Raw genomic sequence first — 18,286 nt, forward strand, 5'->3', positions numbered from 1 at the left:
TGAGGAAACCAAGGCTGAGAGAAGGGAAATATGATCCTGGGTAAGGAGTTTGGAGAATGCTGCACTTGGGAGGTGGCTCAGCGGATGGCCAGAGCATAGCTGGTGGCCTGTATTAGAGTTTGGTATCAGTTCTCACTCGCTGGGTATCTGTGCAAGTCTCTGCCCCTTGGGAGCTCCAATTTCCTCCTCTGTAAATCAGGTCACTGCCTGAAATCAGAGGTTATGTATGTAAGCATGGGGAGTGGAAGAAGCTAGCATTTTACCCCATTGTGAATATAGGCAATAAACCACAGTAGTGTCAGAAATCTTGGGGACTCTGTTACTGGTCAAAATCAGGTATTTTTTTTGTCCCATTATCATTGTTGGAGATACCTCAAAATATCATTTACATTCACAACTACTTCAAGGTTATGAGTGTTATAAACCCTGACTTTAAAAACAAATAAAAACTACTTCAAGGTTATGATTTGTTATAAACCCTGACTTTAAAAACAAATAAAAATATCACTGTATCACAGGTGTATCATTTTAACATTTTTGATAACCATTTTAATACAATTGGTTTCCAATGTGATTGTATGGGGTGGTTTTTTTGTTTGTTTTTTGTTTGTTTTGTTTTGTTTTTTGTTTTTAATGCATTTAGGAATATTTTTTCTGGGAAAGGTTCTATAAGGTTCAAGAAACTATCAGACGGTCTGAGAGACAAAAAAAGCTAAGACCTATCCCCAGATGATCTCCAGGCCACTGGAACATCTGGAACTCTGGGCTCCATGAGTATCAGGCCCAGACCTGCCTCCTGCCCCTTCACCCAGCACACTATGGGTCTAGACCTGTGGCAGCTTCTGAGGCCGTTCCCGGGGGGCCCAGGCAGCCTGGTTGACATTCAGTTACGTCAGACAGATATACCCCAGTTTGTTGGAGGCTGAAGATGTCAGAAGAGCCAGTAGCCTGGAACCAGCTGGAGAAGAGGGGACGGGGGCTCTCTGGGCACCTGACCCCTGACCCTGAGGCCTTCTGCCTTGGGGAGTGCTCCAGCTCTCTGATCTCTGGACCTGCGTATGTCATGGCTTCCATCTTCTCCACTTCAGTTTTTCTCTGCAGGTCTTTGCATGAGAATCCAGATGTGGAGACCCTGGGTGCTCCTGGGTCTTTTGTAGGGGAGGAAGCTGAGGGACAGAGAAAGGCAAGTCTCTGAGCGAGGGTCACACAGTTTGTCGGGTCCAAGGAAGTGCAAGAATGTATCCTGTGCCCATTTCCTGGAACAGGAGGATCCAGTTCTTGGCTCACCAGGGGGCTGTCTTTTCTTATGAGGGTGAATCTTCAGTTTGTTTTTTCTTGACCATCCCGACCAGCATTTTCTTTTTTTTTTTTCCTGAGACCTTGTCTTCTCTTCTTCTTCCTACCTTTCTTCTGTTCCAGTCTTTTTTTTCATTTATTTATTTCTTTAACAGTTCAGGTTCTCTTAAGAAAGAGTTCAGTCTGGTCCCTTAGGGAGCTGCAGTGCTGTATTTTCAGACCCCTCCCACCCATCAGAAGGGAGGTCATTAGTTGGCTCATTCCTGAAATCTCTATGGAGGCCACTGGAATTTACATTTCAGCTTTGACCCTGGAGACAGAGGAGAAAGGTCCAAGCTTACAGCCTCATCATACTGATTATTCATTCATCAAATATTGCTTGAGCCTCTGTGTCAGGAACCCCTGGGCTGAGCAGTGAGGGCAGATATAGCAATGGACAAGATGACAGGCTCCCTGCCCACATGGGGCCTCTTTTCAAGACAGACATCGAGCAAGTAGTTCAGTCATGCTGAGTACATGTAACAAAAGAAGAACAGTGGATAATAGGAAAAACTGGCCAACAGGGTTAGGCAGGTTAGGCCTTTCAAAGTTTATACCTTGTAGGCTAAAACCTAGAATGTAGATGGCAATGAGCTGGGGAGGTTCTGGGAATTGGGGCAGCATGTGAAAATGCCCTGAGGCAGGAAGAAGTGTGTGTTGATGGAGGAAATAGAAGAGAATCCAGAGAGAAGCAGATGGTGATGTTGCAAAGATAGACAGGGCCCAGAGATGAGGACCTTATCAACCAGGAACTGGGTTTGAATGTACTTGAGGACAGAGGGAAGCCACAGAAGGAAGACATGATCAGAGGTACCTTTTAAAAAAGGACCATGTTTTTTGTAAAAGAAGAATCCAATAGGGTGACAGATAAAGTAGGGAAGTTGCTAAGTCTTATGCTAACAACCATGAGAAAAGGTGGTCTTTTAGACTGAAGTGTTACCTGATTGCTAAGGACGAGGGAATGGGTTTGAGAGCTCCCCATGAGATGGGTAAAGTGACTCAAGAGCAGGAAAGAGTCAAGTCCAGAATGACTCTGCCTTCTTACCCCTCCCAAGGGTCTGTAGGGAGCAGAGACCACGACCTCATCCTGGCAGGACAAGGAGCCCCCTCCTTGGTAGCTGTGATCCCTGTTGATGCTTGGTTGCCTAGGCGTGGCTTCTTCATTGCTTGATGCCGGAAATTGTTTGCAAAGCTGAGCCCCTGTGGCCAGAAAGGCAGAGGAAATAACTCCCCTCCATTCATTTAATCCATCCCGTCACTCAGATCTTCTGTACTGAACCTCAACATGGTGAACTTCACTTTTGTGCTCCCTGACCTTCCAGAGTTCATGACTCCGAATAGTCCTACTCAGATAAGTCCGTAACTATGAACTGTGAGAAATATAGGATCAAGAGCAGACGTGACATTCAAAATATTTAACAATCCGAGTGCACGTGCACAGGCTCGTCAGAACAGGTCTCTGCCATCATGCCCAGTGGGGGCCTGGGGGCCTTCCATCTGCCACATATACCTTACCTTATGGATTGTGGGGAGGAGCTCAGGTCTTGTGGGATGCATGCAGGGGCTTGAGGGCGGGGACTGCACAGTGACTGGCGTGAAGGTCTTTCATCATTTTAACCCCTGGCACAACTGTCCTGCTCTATACCTGCTGATCTGGACTGGGGGTCTGAGAAGGCTTCCTGGAGGAAGTGTTTGAGTTGAGATCTGAAAGATAGGTCTGTGAAGCTGAGAGTAATGATAAAAGAAACAGCCTGTGTAAATGCTCTGAAATGGGAAGGACAGTGGGGTGTTTGAGAAATGAAAGGGGCAGGACATTTGGTGAGAGGAGGCGGAGCTGCCAGCAGGAGCCAGGCTGTCCCACCCGGGAGCAGGGGAGGGCTCACATCTCTTGTGAGCATGGGATACGGGGAGACCAGTTGGGGGTCTACCGCAGCAGCTCAGGTGAGAGTTGACTATGGCTTGGACTAGGGTAGTGGAGGCAGAGGTGGCAGAAGTGGTGAGAAGGTGACCAAGGGGAGGGTTAGAACCAGCAGGGGTCCATGATGAGTTAATGGGGGGGGTGCTATGAAGGGAAGGGGTACTGGGGGTCAGCTAGTTTTGTAGCTTGTGCTGCTGCTGGTAGAAAGTGGCGTCACTCACTGAGATAGGGACCAGAGGAAGAGGACCCTTGGGAGATGAGGGTTGAGTTGTTGACATGTTAAGTTTGAGGATGGCAGGTCGGTCCAAGCACCCAAACGCAGGCTTCTGCTTCTTGCTCTGCTGCTCTGTGTAATTGGAGCGAATCACTTTGCCTTTCTGAGCCTCCATATCCTCAGCTATAAACTAGAAAAGTAAAACCTGCTTTATAGGGTTGTTGTAAAAGTTGTTACAAACACGGAGGGAAAAGCACCACACATATTGTAAGCATGCGGTGACCATAGGCAGTCATTGGTAGCGGATGATTTTAATTAAACATATATGCTCAGGAATCTTATAATATCCTGCTACATGGAGACACATCTGGTGCATTTTGTCCTTTATGAGAATAAAACTTGTAGTCCGTGACACGGGTGGTGGCGGTGACAAGGAGTCTGTTTCCCTGGCTGTTGGAAGCACGTTAAGTGCCTGCCTTCCTCATTTGGGGGCTGGTGTTGCACAGAGGGAGGATCCTTGAGCTCCAGGGCAGGTACCTGGGCTCTCTTCCCACCCAGCAGCCTGAGAGCAGGTCCAGTGATCTCTCAGAGCCTCAGTTTCTTCAGTTGGGAGACGGGGATGTGATAATACATACCTTACAGGATGGTTCTACTGCCCACGCTGCCAGACACACAGTGGTGCCTAATAAAGGTCACTGCTTTGTTCCTTCTTACATGGCTGTGGTTCCTGCGGCTTAAGGAAGAATGTAGAAAGTGACATCAGGCCTCTTCCAGCAGGGCTTCAGCCCCTTTACTGCCTTTGCCTCTTGTCACCTGCTCCTTGTCCCCTGTGGGGCAGCCAAAGAAGGCATCACCGCTGTCTGCACCCCCGCCTTCCGTCAGCCTCGGATGCCCTTTTCTCTACTCTTTGTCTATCGACTGTCTTCTTCATCTCCAGGGTCCAGGCAAGTGCTGCCTCTTCCATGAAGCTTTTCTGATGCTGCCAAGGAGAATCCACAGCTCCTTCTCTCTTGTCCCCACAGCCTGTCACTGGGCCCGCCCTTGAACACTCAGCATTCAGCTTTGGGTTACAGCGCGGGCCGGTGTCCTTGACTGTAATCCCCTTGGGCCCATGACCTTGTCTGTTGCAGTCTCATACTACCTTCAGATCTGAGCACGGGTCCACACAGAAAAATAATGTAATATTATAATAATATTAATAATTTAATGAATTTGACAAAGAGAAGCAGCTCAGTTACCATGTAGGCCTGGCACTGTGAGATGGCCCATGGACTGGAAGGCCAGTGTGCAAGGCTGTGCTGTCCCAGAGGAGTCAGAAAGGAACAGGTTGTTTTGGGATGGATGGTTTGCCATTGCTGTCAGAAAGTAGCCTTCCCAGAGCATGTCCAGAGCAGCCAGACCCACAGTCTCTTGTAACTGGGTCACTACAGTTGGGCTGCTCTGGGGAGCTGGGCAAAGAATGAAGTTAGGGACCCTCCCCTTGGGCCTGGATCAGCTGCCATTCTGTGGGTCTTCCCATCCCCGCCTCATTCCTAGCCTCACCCCTTCCATCCAGCCTCATGGCAGCCAGAGCGCTTGATCTTAAGGACAAATCCGGCCCTATGATCATCCAGCTTAAAAACCTGTGATGGACGAGCCTGTGGTTAGAACCTGGCCCACGAGGCCTTCTAAGCTCCAGCCCTGGATCCATCTGTGCTCCCAGAGGTTTCACTTCTCCTCCTGCTGCTGGTGCTTCTCAGAATAGATCCACATTTCACACCCCTGGCTGTGGACCTTTTGGTTTTGCAAACACTGTGCTCTGGAGTCTTGTTTGAAGCCCGCCTCGTCCAGTCCCATCCACTAAAACTGAACCCTTCCTGGCTGAGTCCCACTGAGATTGCCGATGCCCCCAGTGATAATGCTTATACTTTTCTGTGCTGGGGTCACGTCTAACTGACCATCTTCAGTGGTAGAAATCGTGAAAGCATTGGGTGCTGACCAAGATGGACCAGCAGGCCCCTGCAAGGTGATTGCAAAATGCGCTTCCCTAGAATGCTTGCAAGATTGGGAATAGGGTCTCTGCTTTGCAGATGAGGAAGCTGAAGCTCAGAGACGTTAAATGACTTTCTATGTGTCATGCAGCCGTCTGAGTCAGAAGCGGGCTTCACTCACGGGTCAGGCCCATGCTGTCTCTGAAAATCTTTCTGGCCACCAGCTCCAGTCTGGGTCTGACACACAGAGTAGATAGCCAGGGATTGTTGTTGAATGAAAGGGTGAGCGTGACGCTTCCGGAGGTGGGGTGGAGAATGATGTATCAAGAAGACCTGACTTGCTTGGATATTAAGAATTACAAAGCCCTCTCACATGCTCTTGTGGGCCTGATTGAAAAGAAATGATGGTCTCCTACCTCGTGGATTCTTATTGGACTTGCCCTGCTTTTAGGTAAATCCTAAAACTGTTATTATCTCTTGCACAACCCAGAAAACTGCCTTGTTCTGAGAGCAGCTTGGTGTAGCGTGTCCCTGGGGCACCTGCAGAGGACGTGGCTGTGGGGAGGCCATCTGGATGAGGACACAGTTGATCTTGCGAAGGCCAGTTAATGCATCAGGGTGTCACTCTGGAGCCCACCAAGCTGCGGGAGGTTGTTAGGTCATTAGGGCCGGGACCTTGTGGCTGGAGTACAATTTTCTCATCCTAAATTGCTTCGTACCTGAAATGCTTCGTTTTTGCAATCTCATACACGCACAAAATGAGATCTAACCGACAGAGAGAAAAAGGAGCAAACCTCCCGACTCTGAAATGCCCAGAAGAAAGCTAAAGTGAACATGTTTTCGGGACCTAATCAGCAGCAGAAGTCCGGGGGAAAAAGAAAATCTGAGCACCAACAATGATGAAGCTGGAAACTGCACGGTCCTCAGGGGAGAGCGCCTCCTCGCTCAGATAGCTGGCGGCAACCCGGCCAGCTTTGCCTGGGTCAACAGAGGTTGTTGAAATCAGCTCCCCCAGCTGAAGAAGCGATACTCTGAGCTCAGGAAGCATCTCTGAGCCGCAGAGTTGCTGGAACCTGGTGAGCAGGGACTGCCAGAAAGGTGGCATTACCCTGTGCTGTCACCAGCCCCACTTTGTGGGTCATTGGTACCCTTCCCTTGCAGGTGCTGACCCACTCAGGCCTCAAGTCCATCTGGATACGGTGGGAAACCCAGCAGGACTCAGTCCTCCCTGTAGGTGGAGCCTGGAAGCTCAATACCCTTTATCCAACCACAGAGTGCTTGGACCATGTGCCTCAAAGGAAAGCTCCAGTAAATAGCGAGAGGGGCTCACTTAGTGTGGGGCTTTAGGGCTTTTCGGAGGAGATAGTGTTTATGCTGAGAAGCCTGAAGGATAAATTTGGGTTAGCCAGCAAAGAGAGAGGAGCAAACAACTTTCCAGGCAGATGGAACAGCACATCCCATTCTTGAATTGGGAAGAAGAATGACCCATTTGAAGAACTGCAAGGAAGTCAGTGTGACTAAGTACGGAGACGGAAGTGGAGATGGATGTATCAAGAGGGACCCAAGTAGCACAGAAACTGGGTCCCGGAAGCAGCCTTTTTGGGCACAGATGCACACTCTGGACTTTGGATTTGATCTTGAATGGGATAGGAAGCTATCAAAGAGCTTTAGGCAGTGGAGATGATTTGATTTGCATTTTTAAAAAGTCCCTCTAGTTTCTGGACAGTGAGAGAATGGGAGGAGAGGATATGGGCAGCAATTAGGAGGCTACGGCAGAAGTTCCGGTGAGGGGTGATGGTGGCTCGGTGAGGGTCATGGTTCTGGAGAGGGAGAGCAAGAGCAGATGTAAGGTCTACTTAGGAAATAGGACAGGTGGGACTTGGTGACTGGTGGGGAGAGCATTCAGGGAGGTGTCAGGACAGGCCTCCAGATTTCTGGTGGGGCAGCAGTACCTGGCAGTGCCATTTACTGTGATGGACCTCACTGGGAGAAAGCTAAAAATTAAAGTCAAGGCAGAAGGCCAATGGCAAGCTCTATGTACCAAACGGTAAAAAGGCTAACACCCAACCAAGCGATGGGCAAGGGGCTGTGAACATGCCTTTCCTAAAGAATTGCAAATGGCCAAGAGGCATAGAAACAGATGTTCAACTGATACCCAAAAACAAAGACTAAAATAACTAGGCTCCATTTAACTATCACACTGATAAAGATAAAAAAGCACATTAATGCCTAAAACTGATGAGATCATGAGGAATTGGCATGCCTCTATGCTACCAGTGGAAATTTAAAGTGATACCATCTTTTGTGGGGGGCAGATACAAATTTCTTAAAAATGTCAAGCAATTGAGTCACAATCTCAGGGTCGTGGGATGGATCCCCACCTCGGGCTCTGCGTTCCGCGTGGAATCTCTGGGATTCTCTCCCTCCCTCTGCTGTGCCCCTGCTCCCCTGCTCATTCACTCTCTCTCTCTCAAAATAAATAAATAAAGTCCTTTGTTAAAAAATATCAAGCAATAAAGGGGAGCCTAGCTGACTCCATCAGTAGAGCATGTGACTCTTGATCTCCAGGTCGTGACTTCGAGCCCCATGCTGGGTGTAGAGATGACTTAAAAATAAAATCTTTTTTTAAAAAAAATGTTAAGTAGTAAAGTGCCTGGGGGGCTCAGTTGGTTAAGCATCTGGCTCTCGATTTCAGCCCAGATCATGATTTCGGGGTCCTGAGATCATGCCCCATGTGGGGGCTCTGCAGTCCACATGGAGTCCACTTGGGATTCTTTCCCTCCTCCTCTCCCTCTCCTTTCCCCCTTAGTCTCCACCTGCTCACTGCCTCTCTCTTTCTCTCTTAAATAAATAAATAAAATCTTTTTAAAAAAAACTGTTGAGCAATATAGTCTAAGTGTACAATCAAGCAACCACACGGAGATATATGTACAAAAATATTAGAGTATTTCCACTAGTGAAAAAATGAAAACACCTGTATGTTCATGAGTAGGGATAATTGTGCCTTTATGTGACCCTTTAAAAAAGATAAACATTAGTGTGCATAATAGGATCCCACTTCGTTAAGTGTCTGGATGTGGATGTATGTGAATGTGCTTGGGGGCATGTATGCAACGAGGGTTGGAAGGAAACCTGTCTAAAATCATATTGCTAGGCGTAGGTGAATTTTTATTGTATTTAATGAATTTGGGTAAACAGAAAAATGATACTTTAGAAGAAGAGGAAAGAACTGCTGTCTAACAGAGACTTTAATTAAAGTGTTGCTGGAAGGGAAGCCAAGTGAGGGTGACTCATCCGGACACGGGCTGGTGGGAGACTTCATGGAAGAGGTGTTGGCCCAGGAATGTAAAATCACTGCTTTCCTGTGTCTGCACAACTTTGTAGCTTGTATTCATGAAAAGCAGGAACTCTCCTGAAAGTCTGAGCCTCTTCTGCAGGCCTTTGAGTCTGTTTGCTCTCTGGTCATAAAAAATTCATGCCAATTAATTTTAAACCAGATGACAGGAAACAGAAGCTTAGAACTCTGGAAAGACGCCTAATACCCAACACCCAACACCAGCTTCGATCAGTGCCCAGTACAGTCGCTCCGGTGCTTTCTCCCACGTCCCATGACTTACTTGGGGTCTTACGCTCATTTGCAGTTGCAGTGGCATTCCTGGCTATGATGTTATCAGCCCTTTCTGTTTCCTTGGTTACTATCTTGGATCTTTGAATAAAGAATCATTTTCACTTCACATTTTCTAAACTTGGTTTTAGAAATTCTGTAGCTTCTTACCCAAGTGCCCTTTTGGGAACTTAAATATGCATTGATACAATCTAGTCACTTTATGGAAAAGCTGGCGACCTAACAAAACAGGGTGACCCTGCCTTGACTTGGAAACAGAACTTAATTGGGGCCTGATGACACAGAGTTGCAAATAGGGGGGTGTGCAGAGGGGCCGAGAGAAAACTGAAAACACAGAGCCCAGGACTGGAACTGAGCAAGTGGGGGCCCCCAAGTCCCAGTTCCTTCAGTTCCGGGCTATGTGACCTCAGGCAACTTTCTTGACTTTTAGTAAGCATCAGATGCTTTTGATGTTTCAGCTTTGAGGTAGGACAGATTTACGTTCCAAGGTCCGGCTGCAGCACGATGAGGGACCCCGAAATCCGCCTTCCCAAGAAAAAAGTAGAGGCATCGCGGGGAAGTGCAGAGACGAGCATTCTAAACTTCAAAAGTTATTTATTTTAGTGAGTATTAGAAAGAAAACATAAAAACAACACTTCAAACCTACAACTTCATAGAAATTTGTATATAGAATGGTCATGACTAAAAATTCCTTTAAGCTGTTAGCAACCATTTTTGCTATTAGAGAATCCATCTGGGTTGAAAGATTGCGCTTCAGTGGGCCTTGGATTGGGAGCGGAGGGAATAAAATGCATCAGAAACTTTTTAAGAAAAAATCCATTAAAATAAATATAGGCAAAAAATATGTATCAACTTGGAATAATTAGTACATGATAGTAGATCACTACAACAGTAATTGGGCAAGTGGTGCCAACATGATTGCACTGGGTCTTGGATGGACCTCAGGACCTCCCTGAGTTGCAGTTTTCTTGCCTAGAAGATCTCAGGTATTATCAGCTCAACAGTATGGACCCATTGTCACATAATAGGGACTCAAATATATGTTTCTTTTTTTTTTAATTTTAATTTTTTAAATTTCTTTTTCCTTAGCCTCGTGTTTTTAAGGTAAAAGTGATCTCTGAGATGGGCCAGTCCGGTTTCCTTATTATGCAGATGAGGTAACTGAACCCAGACTCCAAGAAGACCAGCCCAGGGCCCCTGCTGCCACTGGCTTCTTGCTCCCCTGGGCTCTGCTGTGCACAGTGCCTGCCAGACACCTGACCAGGGCCCAGGAGTCTTGGAGAAGTTGACAAAGCTGATGTCAGAATAAAAAAAGTTAATAATGTGGATAACAGTCATGGTGTAGTACTGGGGATTCCAAGGGGCCGGTGGGGGGAGCATGGTGATCTGCGTGTGACTTTTCAGTTTAGTACATCTTTGTGGTCGCTGCTCTGCAAGATGATGAACTCTGTGCCTTAGAAGAGAAAAATGAAAAAAAATACCCTAATTGTTGAGAGCAAGTATGTTGAGGTGGTGACATTTTCGTTTGCTCTATTTCTACTAGCATTTCAGTGGTCTTACATTTTTATATTTATGAAAAAGCAAAATAAGTGCCAAAATTAGGAAAGGCTGAATTTTCTGTACTGAGGGTTGAACATCATGGATGCCCTGTGTGATACATAACTATTAATTATCACACTTCATTTTTGCTATAATTCCTTTCCAGCCCCTGACCATTAGCAATTTCCCAGGTATGTGGGATCATAAGCCGCTAGTAACTGATACAAGGTATAAAAGCTCTGATGCATTTTAGTCCAGTGGTCTCAAGGGATTAATTGTGATCATCTTCTTGTTTTGCAGATGGGAAAACTGAGACTCAGAGAGGGCTAGTGATCTCCTGGACACTTGGTCAGTAGGTAAGTGATAAAGCTGCACGTAAGCTGGAAATGAGAAATACTGCCGATCTCCACCACCGAGATCTCCACAGGCTCATTGTCCCGATCTCGTGACTTTTCTGATGTGTGCAGTTCAAGACAGGAAATAAGATGCATTGGTCTGAGGCATTTGGGTATGATTTGCACTGTAGTTTCTGTTTGTTTGCACTGTTGAGTTGGAATGTTTAACAAGCGAGTTTGTGAAGGCTTTCTGGGCATTGCCTGCCCGTAGTGGATCTTCCCAGGGAATTGTAGAGGGCTCATTAAAACCTGCCCTCGCTGTGGCTAGTTTGACATCACTGACCCTTCCAGAGGCCCAAGAGTTCAGTGCATCTAGAAGAGAGAGCCCGGGACGAGGGGGTGAGGGGAGCCTGGTTTCAGTCCCACCATCAGCTCTTCTGTGACCTTGAACAAAAGCCACTTAACTCACAGGCTTACTGGTCCTTTCAAACCATGTTTCCCCCAGAATATTTGGTGCCAGCTTTCTGGGCCAGGCACTGAGGATAACAAGAGACACACAACACAGGCTTTGCCCTGTGGGCACTCGCAGCCCGATTTATGAGCACCTCCATTTCCTCCTTACTGTCTCATCATGAAAATCTCTAACATCTGCTTTGGAAATTTACAGTCTGTAGGGCATTTTGTGATCTTCCCCCAAACTCCATAAGATGGAAAGAAGCTGATTTTGCCCTTTTGCCAAGAAGAAAGCCATGGCTTGGGGAAATTCACAAGGCCATACAGTGAGGAAGGGTTAGAGCTGACCTTGAACCCTGATTTCCTACTCTAAAGCATTTGTTTCTGGTAACAGCAAACTGTTCTACCTGATGATTTTAGCCTTTGAACCCCACCCCTTAGCAGTGAGCAAAGCACTGGGGAGACCAGCACCAGGAGGGAGCCCATGCTGGTGGAAGGATACTCTTTGGCTAAGGGGTACTTTGTTGTATCTAGCTGATTCTTCCAGAAAGCAGGGCCTTCTCTGACTGAGCGTGAAGGCAGCCCTGGGCTGTGGGTAAGTTGATAGCCAGAAAAAAAATTATGCCCCCGGCAGAGGCCCAGGGCCCCCTCCTCCAGGTGACTGGTACTCAGCTTATCAGAGAAAATTCGCCCTGAGCCAGAAGGGCAGGGACCCCTTCTTTCACTGCAACCCTAATGAATGCTGTTGCTTCCCACCAAAGCTTGATGGTCCTGGTAGCTCCGGCTTTTGCAGAGTTGCCTGGCCCCAGGCAAGACGTAGAGAATGATATGGATTAGAGGCTGTGCTGTTTGTTTGTGGGGATGACAACTTGAGCATGAAGCTCTTGGGCTTCCTCAAAGTCTGCAATTTCAAAGGGTGCGTGAATAACCTCAGGGACCAGGCCGGGTTTTCTGCTTTCCAGTATGTGTGTGTGTGTGGTGAATTGTGGCTATTCTTGATGAAGATGTACTGACACGTCTGTGATATATGGGATGTGTGGGATTTATAAAGGGTTTATATGTGTGAGTGTGAGGTGTGCAGTCTGTAAGGAGTGTGTGTGTGTGTGTGTGCGCGCACACACACACTTAATCTCTAGGAAGCAATTTATATGAAAAAAAGAAACACTTGCAGGTGTAATTTTTCAACAGGACCCAGAAATGTGCTTTTAATAAGTATCATTAAACTCTTATATTACAAGGGGGAAGCCAGCCTTTCTTTTATCCTGGCTTGGATCACACAGTTCTCCCTTGCCCTGTTCTTTGGTGTCAGATAAAAACTCTTGACTATTTGTAGTGGTCTCTCCAAAGCTGTTTCTCCCCCTTCCTGTGCTCCCCCCACCCCTGCCCTATCCCGCTGCTCGTCTGATCTCCCCGCTCGGACCCTGACACAGACAGGGCTGGTGTCAGGACTGACAGATGATACCTGCGGGTGTGCCTGGAATCTGAGCGTCCCGTGTCTCGTGTTGTTCCAGCAGGAGACTTTAGGGTCTTTGTTTAGGAGGTGCTCCAAGCCGAGAGGGAGATTGGAGCTCCTTCCTTTCCCGGCGGGTCACTTACAGCCAGCAACACCCGGCAGTCCTGTGTGTGTGCAAACCCTTTCCTTTATGGATTGGGTTTCCCCTGGTCTGACATGGGAGGAGGACAAGCTCTGCTGAAAGGTAGGTTTTGCTATAGACTGAAAGCATTCTGCCAGGTCTCCTAAGAAACCTGGTTCCCAGAGTGATTATCTTTCCTGAGCTAGGAGTGAAGTGCTCTGTGACAGGAAGCTTGGCAGGCTTAGCAACAGGCTTATCAAGCCATGCTGCTAGAATGTTCGTTCGCGTAAACAGGTCTGAGTCAGTGCAGTTTTGTTCCTTGTGCACGGGCTTGGTTCTGGGGCTGGTGTGTTCTGATTTGTGCAGCTCCTTTTCAAAGGTAGTACGTTCTGTAAGGTATGCAGTTCTACCTGCGTCGTCCTTGTTCACTCCCGCGGTACGCAGCATGGGGGTACCCGGTGTGGGGTTGAGTGTGCAGCAGGGGGGTGGCCAGTGTTTGTGGTCGGTAGAAAAGCCACTGGCTGTGGGGGGCAGAGTGCCCCGGGTGTGGGTACTCGTGCCTTCTATAGAAGATAACAGACCTGCATTTGACTCCTAGCTTGGGCTCTTAATGCACCAACACACTCAGTTTCTCTTCGTCGTGGTGGACCTGCCCTACTTGGAATATTCTGCCTAGTTCTTGCTGGCAACTCCACTGGAGTGGCCAGCCTCTGGTCCCTGTGGCTCCAGCCATTGGCTCAGAACTGGCTCCACACCAGATGGGCCACTGAACATCAGAGTGCTGCCACACATCCTGGGTGGATGTCCTTCCTTGACCTTTACACCTAGCCAGACAGACCCTCCAGGACTGGGACAATAGCCAACATTAGCTCTTCACCCTTAATCACCCTAAGTAAAAGACATTTATTAAACACCTTACTATGCGCAGGGCACTATGGTAACATCTTAGATATACTTTCTTTTTTCCTAATTTTTACATCTGTGTTTCCAGATGAGCTATTTCAGAGAAGTTAACATGCCAGAGAGGAGAGTACTCAGGTACTGAGTGATAATGCTGGGATGTGAGTCCAGATATTTGGACCAAAAAGCTTATGCTTTTGTCTTATATCAAGTGTATAACACACAATGGCTAGCAAAAAAAAATGGTTGTCATCTTTTAGTGATGGTGCTTTTAAGTCATTATTAGTAAAGCAGTTCTCGGAGTACATCCTAATTGTTGGCTGTGGTCTCCTCGCACTGAAATGCGAGGTTCTTGAGGGCAGAAACTGGAACCTTAACCCCTAGCAGGATACAGAGTCTCTGGCAACTAACCATAAATATTGGAAAGATTAACTGTATTAATAATGACCAACTCTCCTGATTGCTGACCTTGTGCTAGGCAAAGAGCTAAGTGCTTTGTATATTTTATTTTGCTTCCTTCTTAAAATAACACTATAAGATAGATACTAATAGTATAACCATTTTCCACTAGAGAAAACAGAGGCTTAAAACATTTGGGTAACTTTTGCGGGTCATACAGCTGGTGGGGGCACAACTGGAGGTGGGAGACCGGCTTACTGACCTGAGAATGTGGTGCTTGGCTGCCATGTTTCACGTCACCTGGATGTTCTGGCTTCCCCTAGACGTCCCAGTGGACCACAGAGCCAGAGCCCGTGCCCATGCCTCCTCCAGTAATTCCTGAAGCTGTCACTCAAATCCAGTGCCTATGGACCTGGGGCTTTAGGAAGTTTCCATTCAGGAGGGACAAAGTTAGTGAAGGCTGGGAGGCCACAGTCATGTGTCAAAGACAGTATGAAGAGCCACTGATAGCTAACAGGAAAGTAAACTGCATGTATAAGACATGAGTGGGGAAAAGTCATCATCAGTAGGCACAGCCTTTTGAGGTCCATGGAGAACAGTGGTGAAGTGTTGCAGTGGCACTTTCCAGGGGAATTTCTTGGCTTGGCAACTACGCCTGCAGACTCGTTGGCGGGTGAGACTGGGTAAGGGGAAAGGTCTTTGTGCATTGCTCTCAAGGGAGGGCTTGCCTTCTAGTACCTTCCCACAAGACCTCACAGGCCAATGATTTATTTCATCATGTGCAACCTCATCTTATGCAAGCCGAAGAAATGGTCCCCCTCCTTCTTGCCGCAAGATAATTGACCCCTTGTGACTCTGTCCAAAGGCTAGCAGGGACATGTGTTTTTAAGGGAAAGGTTAGCAAGCACCAGGGAGGAGGATTTGAGCTGGGGAAGAGGGGGCTTGGAATGGCTCTGGGGGCTGCCAAGGCAGGACAGGGATTCCAACTGTTGACTCAGGAGCAGGCCAGGGCTCCCTCCACACACCTCCCGGCTACATTTTGTGTCCCCAGAAACTGGTGCCCTCTTCTAAATGCTCGAACAAGGTCAACTGCTTTGGGAGACACAAGTGAACACTCTGCGGCCAAGAGAAAAGCAAGCAGAAAGATAACGGGATGACATAGCAGTGAAAGCCTTCATGCTTAAGTCTTTGGGTGGGCTTGTGGCTTTGCTCTTCTGGAGGCTGGACCTGTGTACCCCAAAGGCAGGTGCTACTGGGTCTGGGAGCTGGACCTGAGGTCCTTAACTCTTACCTCCAAGCAGTGGCTTGGAAACCATCATCGGCAGAGCCCTGGGGGCCCCATGGACTTCTCCCTGGGACTTGCTTTGGAGATAGATGAACAGTTCGCTGTTGGCACCTGGGCCCCCACCCGCCGATCCCCTTTTGGGTCCCACATGGGGCTTCTCTGTTGCCGAGCCTAACATTCGCCATCACGACTGTTCTGATGGGTCGCTGTCTGTATCATATCAGTTCTTAAATATTTGGAATTTCACTCCTACTCACAAGCCTTCCTTTGTGCAGAGCCAGAATGCCCCATACCAGCCGCATCCTGACTCTGCCACACTGGGCTGCTGCCAGCCTCTCAGCTGCGGCTGCACAAAGCTGAAATGGTTTTCGCCTTCAAGAAGGGCTCTCGGTGCTTCCTCATCCCTCACAGGACCTCAAGGTCACCCACCTGTCACTGGCCACCCTGCCACGTGGTGCTTGGCAATGCCTGTCTTTGCCACTGCCACCAAAGTGAAGGCCCTGGTGTTGCTGTGGTGGTAGAACTGGGAGCAGGAGGTGGCGTGTTCAGCCCTGGTCTCTGGCGTGTCCCTCCAACAGGCAGGGAGTGTGCTCTCCTGCCTGCCTGAGGTCGGAACTCCCAGACTCACTGGGAGTGAGTCTGCTCACTAGCTGCGCCTTTAGGGACAAACTCCTTCCTCCAATGAGAAGGATATGCCAGCTTCTCTGGCAGAATTCTTCGTGACCGCTTTTCCTGTTCTTCCCCTTCTCTTAAGAGCAAAAGGCATGGCAGAACTAATGTTACGGGAAAGAAACAGGCAAACTGATTTCTGTCCAGGATCTGCCCCTCATTTGCTGTTTGACTTCATGGAAATGGCTCAAGTTTCGGGCCTCAGTTTCCTTGTGTGGAAGATGAGAAGGATGGCAAAAATGACAATGGATATCTACCGGGGGCCTGGCAGAATTCTGAGCACTTACATGATAACTCCCCTGATGTAAGTAATGTTCGTCTCTCCTCACCTTGCAAAAGAGGACATTGAGACACAGAGTTACAGAGTGACTTTCCCAAGGTTACACAGCTAAATGGCAGAGCCCATACTCAAATGTAGGTAGCTGGGAGCACAGCTTGTGCTCCAGACCTCTCTAGCTCTATCTCAGGGCTGTGTAAGGACCAACTCCTGAGTAATGTGGTTGGAGCTGAGGGTGCTCGTCTATAAGCCAGCTCTGTTCTACTCTTATTCTATGTCTAATGGAAAGGAAAAAAACCCTCCTTCCATTCACTGAGTACACCACGTGCTGGGTACTATACTATGTGCTTTACATTCATGATCTCATTTAAATTTTCCAATTTCTCTCTCTCTTTTTAGAGAGAGAGCATGTGTGTACATTTGAGCAGGTGGGGGAGAGGGGCAGGGGGAGAAGGAGAGAATCTTAAGCAGACTCCATGCAGAGTTCACTTGGGGCTCGATCCCTGGACCCTGAGATCATGACCTGAGCTGAAATCAAGAGTCGGACGCTTAGCCGACTGAGCCACCCATGTACAGCGTCTCCCCCAATTTCTCTTTTGAATATCGTTCCAGTTGGACAGATGAGGGGACAACAGAATGGGCAGCCTTGTGAGGTAGTGAGCTCTCCATCGAAGGAATGATTCAGACAGGAACAAGATGGACCCCTTGGTGCAGCTGTACTGGGGATTGTGGCCCTGGATTGTTAGATCATCCCCTACATTCCACAGTGCTCTTCCGTGCTTGGCTCAGGATTTGAACAGTATCAAGTCCAGGGTTTTGCCAGAGTAGAAAGGGAAGATGGGAAGGAGTCCCCTGAGCTAATTCCAGTATTTCAGTATTTTCTAGAAAACAGACACTGACCCCGAGAGAGAAGCCGAGGCCAGCTAAGTGGTTTCTGCCTGTGGTTGGAATCTGTATGAGTAGCAGCCAAGAAGCCCAGATTCTAGTCTTGGTTCTGCAGTTTGGTTGAGAAATCATTTACTCTCTCTATACCTTTTATTCAAAAGAAATAATGGTAACTCTAAAGAGTTACTGCCTCTGTAAAATAACACACACACATGTAACTTGAAAGCATCATGCCAATGAGAGTTGTTAGCATATACTGTTCTCCCTCTTGATGACACCTTCAGTTGACAACAGCTCCACGAATTGAATCCGGGACAAATGCTGTCTCTGCTAGGGTTGGAGGCTGGGAGGAAATGTGACTGAACACGAGCAGAATGGAGCCAGCCCTCATTTTAGATTAGAGAGACTCCAAGCTTCAAGCACAAATCTACGTCTACATAGGCAAGGAAAGAAAGAATGGAGAGCTCACCTTTGAGTTTCCTTGCAAACAAGAGAAAAAAGGAAAGCTGATAGAGGATGTATTCTCACTGACTAACTAACGCCAGGTCTTTGGTGAGGAATAAATGCAGATGACGAGCTCCTAGCTAGGCATAGAGGGCTAGAGCTTGTGCAGGAATGGGAAATGCTTGATGCGTTAGGCTGGCTTCTTGGGACCAGACTCCAGGGTGATGTGCATGCAGAGAGTTTGGTGGGCTTGCCACCAGGATCAGCACTTGTAAGGGAAGTAAGAGCGGATCAAAGCAGGAGTTGAACTTCAACACATCATGACACGGACATCCACTGACCCCACGGGGAGCGCTGGAGCTAGGATGGCCCTTCAGTCACACCGCATTGAATCTGGGGGAGTTAGTCTCACTGCCCTCCGCAGCAGCCCCTATGGGCTACCCCTGGGTGAGGCAGCTCTCTTG

General features: G+C 48.0%; 1 protein-coding gene across 6 annotated transcripts in view; it reads left to right on the forward strand.

Annotated features, from left to right (window-relative positions):
• Window positions 1-18,286, forward strand: part of TENM4 (teneurin transmembrane protein 4) — a 720,251-nt gene that overhangs the window by 134,183 nt on the left and 567,782 nt on the right. For all 6 annotated transcript variants that reach the window (XM_032357369.1, XM_032357368.1, XM_032357365.1 and 3 more), the window contains exon 2: window positions 10,902-10,957. The gene's annotated coding sequence lies outside the window, so the exon portion shown is untranslated. The remainder of the gene's footprint in view (window positions 1-10,901; window positions 10,958-18,286) is intronic.

Source organism: Mustela erminea, chromosome 9, assembly GCF_009829155.1.
Source record: "Mustela erminea isolate mMusErm1 chromosome 9, mMusErm1.Pri, whole genome shotgun sequence".
NCBI lineage: Eukaryota > Metazoa > Chordata > Mammalia > Carnivora > Mustelidae > Mustela > Mustela erminea.